Source organism: Parasteatoda tepidariorum, chromosome X1, assembly GCF_043381705.1.
Source record: "Parasteatoda tepidariorum isolate YZ-2023 chromosome X1, CAS_Ptep_4.0, whole genome shotgun sequence".
NCBI classification, from domain to species: Eukaryota; Metazoa; Arthropoda; class Arachnida; order Araneae; family Theridiidae; genus Parasteatoda; species Parasteatoda tepidariorum.
The window spans coordinates 80,798,240-80,811,305 of NC_092214.1; the positions used below are offsets into that span (position 1 = coordinate 80,798,240).

Here is a 13,066-nt window from a genome sequence, read left to right on the forward strand (position 1 = left end):
GTAAATTTGACTGTAGCAAAATTTATTTTCTTATCAAATCTCAAGCAAACAGTTCATTGTTTATTGGTACAAGTAAAATTATTGTATGTTGCAATTTGATTCAATCTGCGTAAAAGTTGAATATAAAAGCACTAAAACGACCGGGTAAGCCGCCGTTCAAATATAAAGGGTGAGATGGACTAGAATTTTACTTCCAAGAGTTAGGCTTACATACGTTTTTCAAAACAAAAAATAAATAGTCCATTTTTTGAATCTATTTTCTCCTTTCCATATTATGCGAGTAAAGTCACAATTTCTTCGATTCTTTTTTATCTTTTCTTCATTACATTTCTCAATAAGGCCAATAAACCAAACGAAATTATATCGACTTGGATCAACTGACAGAAATTTTATTTTCTGGTCATTAATAAGTAAAAATCTGGTCATTAACAATCTAATCAGTTGCAGATATATTAATTATTTTTATTGCGTGAGCGAGTAATGTTCAAATTAAGTTTACATCGCATAAGTAAATTATATGATAAACATTACTTAATCTGATTTGCATTTGAGTTAGACTAACTAACATTAAGAATATTCATTTTAAATTACTTTTCAGAATTATTATTCAGAATTACTTTTCAGAATTATTACATGAGTAAGAGGGGTTATTTTTTCAGAGAAAAGAAGGAAGGGTTCTTTTAACTGTCTATATGGCCCCTCACATGTACAATAAGTGAAAAAAAAAACTAATGATCTGATCTTCACGGTCTAAGATTCGATCTTAATGGTACGAGTTGGTGATCTCAAATATGCTAATTAATTAGTACAAGCGATATTTTAAAATTTATTAATAAAAGTTGATTTACTAAGAAAAGTTATATTTTTAAAATTCAATTTCTGGGTAACTGTTTGACCGATTTTGCACAAATTTAGTATGTTGACACTGTTTTGTATAGGAACTTTTTCATAATTTTCATTGGAGAGCACAAAATCTTTACATATTATCGAATTAGAATTGTTATCACATTTAGACGTTACTTTTTAACATCCCCATTTAAAACTTCTAACAAACAGTTAAAAAATAAATCAAACAGAAAGTGGGAAAAGAAACATTTTAACAAAAGGGTAAAAAATAGAAAAATGTAAGGTAAAAAAGAATATAGCTGAATTTTTAAAAGAGGAAGTGTAAATCAATTTTTAGGAAATGCAGATAGTAATAATAATTTTTTTTTTAAATCTTTTTTTTTAATAACACATTTTAATAATCATTTTGTGCTTTAAATTATTGCTCAAAGGAATTCTTTCATTTATCAATTATTTAAATAGTTTCTGTTCTTAACAATTTATTGAACTTATATTTATTACTGCATTATCTTAGCCTTAATGAAGTAGAAGTAAGAAAAAAAAATTAACAAAAATCTAAATGTAAAATAATCGTTTCTTTTTTATCACACATTAGAATGAAAAAAATTATAGTGAAGTAATACGAATTGCACAATGTTCTTATGTTTCTATTTAGCCTATATTGAGTATTTAATAAAAATTACTTTATTATTGTTCTTTTATTTTATTTACTCATCGAAAAATGCGTCTTTTAACTAAGCTCCATAATATTTGCTTATTACTAAACACTTCAAAAATGTAACATTATTAAAAAAGGCAGTCGCTACTAGATAACTGTAAATATTTCGAATTACATCTAGAAATATCATTACATAAATATTCTATGCACAATTGCAAATATTACGATATCAAGTTTATTACGTCATATCTGGTTTAAGTATATTTCATAAATTTTAAATTTATTCATTACTTTCCAGATTTTAATTTATGCTCTATTATTTGTAAATTAATTTTAAGGGGAAAGTTATATTCATTCTGTAAGAAGTATTCATTTAGATAAAAATAAACAAAAGTTAGTGAACGATGCTGTTTATGCACTAATTAATTGGATTGCACTGAAATATTAGGTAAAAAGGAATTATATTTTAGCCCTTAGAAATATAAGGTAGCATTTATAACACATAGTTTAAAAAAACAGAAAATATTTTAAAATCTACTTCTGAAAACAGAGTACAAAACGGATCTACGCATCTGACCTTTCGACGCAAAATTTTCATTAAACATATTTTTCATTCTTTTTTCAGAATTTTAAATTAATATAGCTCAAAATAAGTGAAAAATATTACATTTAATTTTAACAAATTTTGGTTATGAAATACATATTGAAAAACCGATGTCTTTTTCTTGTAATAAAGGTAGAATCTTCCAGATAAATTTGCACTTATTTGTAGCTATTTAGATCTAAGAGAAGTAGTCATACGTCAATGAAGTTTCTTTAATTTACAAAATCAATCATCAATAAGCGCATGATTGTGAATAAAAAAATTCTTGCAATAATTTTTGATTAATTTTATAATTTTCAATACGAATACAATTCCGATAATGTGATAAATTTTTTGTAACTATTAGACTGTTTTAATAATTAACAAATATCAAAATATATTTCTGCTTGTAATTGAAGCGTCAGAGAAAAAAATAAAAAAAAGGAACACCTGTGTTCCATCTGCGTCTAAAAGATTCGAACCATTTAATAGTAACTATAATTTAATAAAATATTACACAGTTAGCAAGAGCAAATAAAAATTAATCAAAAGTAATTCCTTGTTAGGTAAATACAGAAATAAATTTTTTCATACAATAATGAAATTATTTTTATTCATTCACATTTGGTACAAAACTATTTCAAGTACATGTTTAAAAATGTTTTTGACTAAAACATTAATTATTTGCATGCCTCGCGTGCGAGAACACATCTTTTTGTATACAAGTGCCATGTTAATTTATTTTTACAAGTCCGATTTACCTTCTCTTTCTGCAACAAAGATATTGAAATGTTAGAGAAAAAATGTTCACTTAGTTGCCAGTTTCGGAACTTTATAATTTATTTATCTCAATTCATACGTTTTTCTTAATATTTTCATTTTATAATTTTTAATTTTTTTTCCAAACAGAAATTAAAATCTATTTCTAAATTACATTAAATTTGTTTTCAATTATAAATTACGTCTAATTTGCAATGTGAAAATGTTACTAATAATGAATTCGTTAGAATTTTTATCGTTTTTTTAAGTCATGCACCGAAATATGTATGAACAAATACGATAAACTGTACGAATTAAATAGAACATTTCTGCCTGTTGTGGACTAGAGATTTGTGAAGGTGAGGTAGCGATTCAAAATATAGGGGTGGTCTATGTAAAACACCCTGTATAATAAAGTTATGTGGAAATGTCAAGAAATAGCCTAATTATTGTGAAAGCTATGAGTGATATTTTTCAAAAATAGATCAGTAACACATTAAATAATTTGTTAAAATCTATTGTAAACGTTATATTTAAAATAAATATCAACTAAGGTATTATGAGTATCAAATGTCAATTAAAAGGATTTTTTGAAGTATGATTTCTGGTGTACACATGTAAAACAAAGTAAAAACTGCAAAATCTGTACAAAATCAATAGTAAAATAAATCTTAAATATTGTGCCGCCACTTTTTGATTTTATGAGTCAGAAACCTTGATGTGCCCATTATATCCGCATATTTTTAAACGTTACTTGCATCTAAAATTTACCAGTAAAAAGAACTTTCATTGATTAGTTTTTTAGTAAACAATTATGAAATGCAAAAATCGCAAATGTTACCTTTCCCGAATTTTAAATAATGAACGAATATGAGATTTGAACTTAGAGAGAGGCAGTTTTAAATAAACTTCTAAATGCAATAAAGATATTTTTGAAACTTATTAATTATTTAAACTTAATTTTGATAGTCATTTTAATTTATTATATAAAATAAATATAAATTTTTAGTATTTTTTCCGTAATCTAGGATATTTTACAGTGTATTTGTTCACATTTTAGTCATGAAGCGAAATTCACAAGACTTTAATAACAAATTTATATGACTTAAAATATTTTCAATGATTACTTTAATCGAATTTCTTACCTTTCTTACTATTTTTAATAGCCATTAAAAACTCAGAACAATGAGGCCAAATCCAATCATACTTTTCCTTAAACGATTGCTTTGTAAAGACACACAAACAGAAAAAAATAATTTTGAAATATTATGTCGTCCAATAAATCAAACGTTGTCCCATGTATTAGTATTTAATTACTGGTAAACATACACGTGCAGGTTTGAATGCTCAATACAAAGAACGGCTTATAAGTTATAACGGCCCTTTTCAAGTTGAAGAAAGGACAGTCTAATTTAGAGAAGGGCAGAACAAAAATTTAACTTGGCTTACAATGAAATTCAAATCCGTAACTGCTATGCTACAGAGCCTGACAAATTTGACGCTGGAATTTAAGAGGTTACAAAAACAATGTTCAGAACTCAGCATGGAATAAAAAATTTCGTTTTTGTTTACGCAATTCACTACTATTAGATGTTTATTATCATTTGTTTGTTTGTTGTAACACATACATATGCAGAATTATACGTTTATTAAAAATTAGAACTGGTAAACTCCTGTCAAGTTAAAGAACAGATATCATATGTTAGAAAATAGCCTGACCATCTTCTACAAGAAATTAAAATACTTTAAGTAAAATTTCTTTTCTAATATTTGAAAACTGTTTTATATTCCTGAAACAAAGATCCTTTGCAAGGATAATCTAATAGAAATATTTAAAAAAAAACGCATAGAGGTTAGTTTTTGAATATTCTTTTAGAAATTTGTTACCAGTTGTTTAGCTTTCTAAAGACACTGGTCACCTTATTAGAGGAGTACATCAAGAAGATGCAGGATTACTGCGGGATTCAAATTGACTACCTCTACGCCACAGATCGCTGAGTGGAACGACAAGACAGCTTCGTTAGGCATCCCCTTTTGATATTTTATTTTATTTATTTATTCATTTCTACTAATGTATGCAGGATTGCATGCATATTACGAAGTCCTTGTCAAGTTGAAGATCAGACAGCACAAATTATCAAAGGATATCACAAAGAAACTTCCAGGGACATAACGGAATTCAAACCCTCTACCTCCACACTACAAGGTAATTGGCGGAACTGCAAAACTACTCGGCCAGGAAGGCCCTTGAAGTTTAATTAGATACATGGACCCACGAAGCCCTGGATCTTCGTATATGCTTTATGAAACCTGTTAAAATTCAGTTGAACTAGTGTAAATCTAAAATGATGTAAAGAAAAAAAAATCCTGAGATAATATTTTTTTAGTTGAAGAAATATTTCATTTTAGTAGAACTACCGATTTCAACTGAGGATTTAATCAATTACGATTCTGCGCATTTATGCTAACTGAGGCTTTTCATGGGCTGTGACTATGTGACAGTGACTGCTTTTACATTGTGTCAAATAAAAAGATGAACTAATTATATGATAAGAAACATTCATGCAAATAGAATTGAAAAAAAAATTAATGAACACTTTTAAATTTAACAAAAGGAGGGAACAAATTAATAAGCGATTTCCTTTCATTTGATTTATGTTGATTATGTGAGTTAATTGGATATTGAACTCATAAAAGTAATTGCTAGAATATTGTATTGGTAATATTATTGATTTACTTTATTATTATATTTTTTTTGCTTATTATATAGATTATACTAATTCTTTGCTGTTTTATTTATTATATAGTACTTATGTCATAACAGTGATTAAAAGTATTAGCCTGTATTGAGTGGTGTTTTTTGGGAGGGGGTATTAAAATAACATTTATATTTTTAATCATTCACATTTAAGCACAAAATTAACCAGAAATCTAAAATCCGTAAGTCAAATTTTTCTTTTACATTTTTAATCTGTATGTTTTCCACAATACTTTTTTTTTTTTTTTGCTTCNTATTTTTTTTTTTTTTTGCTTCAGACATATGCGCAAAGCAATTCAATTTCTTTCAATAGATTTACACAAGAGGGAGTGTTAGATATATCCCACGAGATTTTCTAAAAACGAAAAAATAAAAACAATAAAATATTTAGTTTTAAGGGGGAAAAATCATAAAACTTTAAATAATATACAGTAAAACTTGATTGTAGTTTTGATACAAAAATTTCAATAATCAGAACAATAATAGTTTACTAGGAAGCAATAATCGGAAATTAATAATAATAAATCATGAATATTTCCATAGTTTTAAACAGGCCTGCATTTTTATCTAATTAAAAAACTAATAAAAATTATCTTTCTGTTTCTCTTTTAAATAATTTTCTATTTTATATTCGATTTCAATAACATATGTGAGAAATGAAGTTTTTTCTATAAACTAATGCCCTTTAAATTTACACAGAAAGTTTTTTTATTAAACGAGAAAAATACTTAGTTTAAAAAAAACATATTCATCTTCGCTCTTTCGATAATAATAAATAATAATAATATTTTTCTTTGAAGTAAGAGAAATGTTAAGTTATTAATAACAAGCAATCATTAATATTTTCATACTTTTGAACTATTCTCCTTTTTTTTTATTTACTTTTAAAACTACAGAACTTTTATCTCCGTGCCACTCTTTTAAACAATTTTCTGATTTGTTCTGAGCAATGACGTAGTAGAAGGACTCTTCCAAGTTGGCGCTAATGAAAACTGCAACCCTAAAAATATAGTAATATTTTTCCACGAGGCGAAGAATCTCTTTCAAACGGAACATTTTAATAAAACGTGTCTGTTGAAAAGTTATGGAAAATAATGATTCATAATGTGAGAGAGAGAGTACTAAAAAATTATTAGATTGTAGTATGCACTTCAAATATGGATTTCACCATTATTATTTATTAAAAACAGGTAATTACTATTATATTCCTTTCAGATATTAGTTTATTAAGAATTGTATGAAAAATTAATGAATAATAAATGATTAAAAGTTTTAAAAATACCAATGTGAAATTGAAATTATTTTATTTCTTTAAATATAAATAAATGTTATCAAGTCTTTCATTCAAGAAGAAACAATTACTTATTTCAAAATATTTTTATAATTTCATAAAGGAACAAAAAAAATTTTAGAAAGACCATATGCTGTATTTTATATGTTATATGTCTATTACTTAATCAGTTTATTATTTATTTGAAAGAGATAATCAATACAATATTTTTTACGGATTTGTTTATTAAGAATTGTCTCAAAAATAAATAAATAATGGTTTCTGAAACATTTTAAAATCGGCGATGCAAAATTTGAATTATTTTTTTCTTTTAAAAATCGAAATCAATGTCATTCTTTCATTTTAGGAAGAAAATATTATATATTTCACAACACTTTTCAAATGATTTCAAACAAGAACAAAAAACAAAAGTTTAGAAAGGCTATGAGCTATATTTTAAGTCTTATATCACTATTGCATAAATGGTTTATTATTTATTTAAAGCAGATAATTACTGCAATATTTTTCACAGATTAGTTTATTAAAAACTGTTTCAAAAGTAAATGATGGTCGCTGAAAAGTTTTAAAATCGACGATGCAAAGTTTGAATTGTTTTTAATTTTTTTTTCGATTAAAATCAATTACATTAAACGTTTTTCATTCGAAAAGAAACTAACATATATTTCAAAATATACGCGATTATTTTATAAGGATTTTAGAAAGGGTATAGTCTAAACGTAAATGTTATATCTCTATTCCTTAATCGTTTATTGTTAATTTAAAACAGATAATTACTACTATATTGTTTGAAGAGATTAGTTTATTGAGAACTGTGATTTAACAAAATTAAGTAAAATCTACGTGTTTAATGTTTTTAAAACAATGTACAATTTGGTATAATTTGTTTATTTTTTACGAAGAAGAAAAGTGGAATCAATGTTATTGAAATTCTTTCCTTTTTCATTCTTTTTTTTTTGGAATGAACTTTTCATCTTTTTTGAAGCTTTTCTTTTCAGCATCAAAAAAAAAATATAATTTTAATAACATTGATTCGACTTTTTTTCTTTTTAAAAAATAAACAAATTATAGCAAATTGTACACTAAAAGTTTTAAAAACTTTTAAACGTTTAGCCTTTATTTATTTCTATTAAATCACCGTTCTCAACAAACTAATCTCTTCAACCGATATAGTAGTAATTATCTGTTTTAAATAGATAATATATATATATATATTTAGTTCATATTGGTTTTATTATGTATAGATTAGTTAGATATTACTTTATATTTACCATAACTATTTAAAAATATATGCTGGAATAAGTAAAAATATGCAATCAATTTTAAGTAAAGTTACAATAATCGGACAGGATCGGTGTTATTTACATATTTTGTGCTGATAAAATACTATGGTCAATTAATAGGATATCATTCAAATATTAAATCAAAAATATGTTTTATCTAAGAATTCCTGTTGTAACTTTTAGTAAAAATGCTAATTGATGAATCTGGTAAATGAGAATTGAATTAAATATAATTTAAGATAAATTTTGAAATTAAATTTATCTTAAATTATATTTGATTGAATTTATGTGGAATTTTTCAGTACTGTTTACATAATTGTAAATTTCTTAATATTTATTCTTCTATTTCCAAAACTCAATGTGTGCAGTGTCATCTGTTATTTTATTGTATGCCTTCTTCATTTTAAAACTTAATAAACCTCAACATTTGTAATATGTCTTTTCGAAAAGTTATAAAAACTACACAGTTTTTACTAAGGTTATTTTATGGTATAAAAATGTTCATAAATGTGATAACACTTAAAATTAATAGTTTAAATTGTGTCCCANACTCAGATGTAAAGTATATATATGTATACAATCACATGAAAAAAATCTAAATAGTGTTAAGTTTAAATTTTTAATTTTAATTTTTTTTAAATTTTAGTTTGACTTTTTTTTAAAACTTTTATTGATATGATCAAATTTTGATATATTATGATTTTTGTAATGCATTTAAAGATAGTCTTGTTCCCATAATTTAACTACTATATTATTCAAATTATATCATTACAAATACTTAATGAAAGCGGTATAGAAAGCATTTTAATCATATTTACGCCACGCATACGCCAACAGTAAAATCTGTTATATACGCCAACAGTAGAATCTGTTAAATAAATTCGCTTTCAGCAACCTTAAAAAGTTGTTAAAATGTGCAAGCTTCCATTTAAGTTAGCCATGGGTCTATTGTAATTAAGTGTAAGAAAATCGATACTATAGTTCAACTTAGTAGCGTATTAATGTTGAAGCCAATTTAGATGATATTGTAGCTCAACGCGATCTTAAATATTTAACAGTGTTGGGTAACTCTTGCAGTTTTATTTCATTCATACGAATGATTGATTATATTTTTATCAATTTATAGTAATATGGAGTTTTAGTTTCATTTGTCATGTAAATTTTGCTAATTGTTTTCATAAACAATAAAACTGGTCTTAGCATTGATTATTTTTTAACTCACTTGGAAAATAAGTAATAACAATTCAAATAGACCCACCATTTTCAATTTGTTTATCCTTAAAATTAACAATTGAACGCATTATCCTTATTCAAAATATAACTTATAAACTGTCAGTGAAAGATCAATCGCGTTGATTTTTCAACTAAATAACCATGAGCGGAATGTTAAAAAGACAGAAATGATATATGAAGACATTGAATTTTTAAAGAATTTAATTTTATTTCTCAGTTCTTTAGAAATACGCTTCTATGTTTGAAATAGTTAAATTATTTTGATTTGACAAAGTTTGATTAATTCATGATTGTGTTATCGACCCCTCGCTTAGTGGTTACTCAGCTATCTGAAGGGCTGGGGTTCGATCCTTAGTGGTGGCTGGAAGAAAACCAGCTTTTCACCATATAAGGTCGTAATCAATTACAAAAAAGTTTTAATCAAATGTAAATAAAACAAACTTGCAATTTACTGAATAATATTTGTGATTGGATATATTGAATAATATATGTATTTGTACAATTTCTTGAAACATATTTTGCCTAAAAAATAAGCAGTTTTCTACATATTTTAAACAACATTAAATTAAAGGAAATAAAAAGTGAAAAGTATAACAAGGAATGGTTCATATTTATGTCGATTCTATAGTTTTAGCAGCTTTTAATACTATTGGACTCCTTTATTACAAACCCTGACTAAATTATTAATAAATTATTAGTTTAATGATAAAATTTTGCATAAAACCAATTATCATAAGACGAACTCAGATGTAAAGTAGAATTTTTTCTATACTTCTTGAAAATCATTTTATTCAAGTTAATAAAAAAGTATTTTTTTTTTTTTTTTGTAAAATAATCATTATTCCTTTTTATAGATTAGAAACATCCCAAAAATTATAATAAATTAACAATTAAAAAAAACAATGTATTGTTTTTTAATTTCTACCTTTCAACTAATACGGAATTTCCATACTATTTCCGAAACAAATGTTATGCGCTTCTATTTTATCAAATTAGAATCAAGAAAATATTGTACACCACTGTATATAAAGCATTTAAATAGATTTATAAAATATAAGATTGACAAGTAATCACACTATTAATTCTAATAAATGTTTCATGATTTGTTTTGTTTTAATAATTTCTGCTTTAGTTAATTACCATAGAACAAATATTTCACAAAAAACCTTGAAGTGTGCGTTTATTTGTCCTTTTTGTCATTTTTTGAAGTCTTTTTCACATTTTGGTGATGAAAAAAAAATTCACTAGACTCAATACGACATTTATGTTTCATATACTTAAATAAAACTTCTAACCTTTCTCATCATTTTTCATTGTAATTCAAAATTTAGATCAACAAGAGTAAAACCAATTCTATTTTTGCATAGAGAAAAAAAAATTATTTTTTAAGTGATAAAAAATTTTCTCCAAAGTATTGGACGCTAGGTCTCAAAATAATTAACAGAAAATGTGTAAATGCAAAATATAGAAAATTCTCTATGCGAAACTATGAATCTAATGATTTCTATACCTATTCTTAGATCCCGAGTTAAGCAAAGAAATTTTTAATAAATAATCAGTTTAACCCACTGACGTAGATGGGACACCAGTGTCCTTAAAATATACTTTGATAATTTTTAATTATAAAAAATACTGTAATAGTAACTAAAAAACTCTGTTAGATTATCGGAATTATATTTGTACTAAAGAATAAAATCCAAAAAAATGCAGTTTTAAATTTTTTATTCATTCATATTCAAAAATTGATTAACTGATTTTGCATACGAAAGAAGGAACCGTTTCTCTTAAATCTGAATAATTGCAAAAATTATTGTTTGGAAGTGAGCCGTGTTCGGAAGATTTTTCATTTAACGCGAAAAGAATTAGCGTTTCATACTGTATTTCATAATCATAAATTATTAAAACGCTAAATATAATATTTTTCACTTATTTTGATCTAAATGAATAAAAAATTATGAAAAAAGTATGAAAAATATGTTTAATAAAAATTCTGCGTCAAAGAGTTGATTTTAAAAATACGTATAAAACTCTTTCTGATTTTTTTCATGAACGTCTTGAAAATGATTCGATTGAAATTGTCAAAAAAGTGTTTGACAAGCATTCCCTTCGAAAAGATTTAGGAACACCCTTTTAGTGTTTGTAAAAAAAAATGCGTGTCGATTAAAGTGTGTCTGCGTGCAAGTTACCTGATCTAATGTTCGTAAAATGCAGAATCTAAAGTGATGTGAAAGAATAAAGCCAAAACTGAATACAATCAATATATGTTAATAAATATGCGCTATGCGTGTTGTACGTTAATCGATTTCTGGGGTTCAATCACAAAATATCTAAAACGTCAGGCATTCTTAAAAATTTCTAGCTCATTTTTGAACACAATAGTTATTATTTTGAAGATTTTTGGCGAGCACCTTGATTTAACAACCGAATTGTCTTCCAAATTACTCGACTTTATTCTCATTTTGCAACTATTATAAAATAAAAATGTTCTCAAATGAATATCACTAATATGTTATTTTTGAAAGGTCATAACATAAGATGTCAATATTTTAGAGGACAAACTCTAGTAGGACTCTAATTAACAATCCAGTGACCTTTAACGCTCTATTTTCTACAGATTTTCATCTTGGTTGTAGCTGCTCTCAATTATAATACATGCTTTTATTTTTCTTTAAATTTGTTACCTGAATTAAGAACAAGTCAAGAGCCAATTATCACTTTTATAGTTTTAATCAATTATTTATTATTTTTTGCTACTACATTTATTTTCATTGGCATTGGATTCAATTTATGACTCCACTGCAAAAACATTTCGTTTAAAAAAAAAACAAGCACATTTTAGTAATATATTCGCACGAATTCGTTCAAACAGCCGTTGTTTTCCAACTTTGCACGTTAACTATAATTCTGTACCTAAAAATGTATTTAGTTTACCTCAATACCAAAACGGATGGCAACTATTTACCAAAATTTTTTACATCATAAGAAGTCAACTAAACATCGCAATTTTAAATAACAAACTTTACAAGTTGTAAGTAAAAGAAGAATAAATGAAAAAGAAGTTTTTAGCAGAGTCGCATCGTGAGTATAAAGTTTGCCCCCAAAGTTTGAAAAATTTTGTTGAAAAAACAAAGTGCTTATTTAGAGAAAGTGCGTTTTTGGATTTGATTTCATAATTTAAATAATGTCTTCACAAATCAATAAGAAAATTTAAATTAGCTTAAATTAGGAAATTATAATTAGACTGCATGTCAGTACATGAAAATCAGTTTTTTATTTCAAAACCTCTTTTTATCTTGAGCAGTTTAAACAAACTAAATTCTCTTTTTTCTCAACTTACAGAATGTTTCCAATTTTCTTTGTTACAGGGCCATTAAAAATACATTTTACTGTTCTTGGTAAATTCGTGATTGATATGTTCTAAAGGCAAACATATGTTCTTTACTTAAAAATGAACATCCATATAATTTGAAAATACTTTCATTTCTTTAGCTAAAATAAAGAAAGAAAACTAAACACAGCAGAGCTTACAAATTAATGCCGAAGCAAGGAAATGCCAAAAACGCTAACAAAATTTGACGAATACTATGGAATAAAAAAATTAAAACAGTTTCATTGAAGAACGAGACTTGAGGGTGTTTTGAATTTTTGTTTCTCATCT

The 13,066-nt window shown here is 25.4% G+C and overlaps 1 protein-coding gene across 2 annotated transcripts in view; it reads left to right on the top strand.

The window, feature by feature from the left end:
- Positions 1 to 6,605: 6,605 nt before the first annotated feature.
- The window catches only part of LOC107437018 (kyphoscoliosis peptidase), a 108,600-nt gene continuing 102,139 nt past the window's right edge, over positions 6,606 to 13,066 (top strand). For both annotated transcript variants that reach the window (XM_016048880.3, XM_016048881.3), the window contains exon 1: positions 6,606 to 6,794. The gene's annotated coding sequence lies outside the window, so the exon portion shown is untranslated. The remainder of the gene's footprint in view (positions 6,795 to 13,066) is intronic.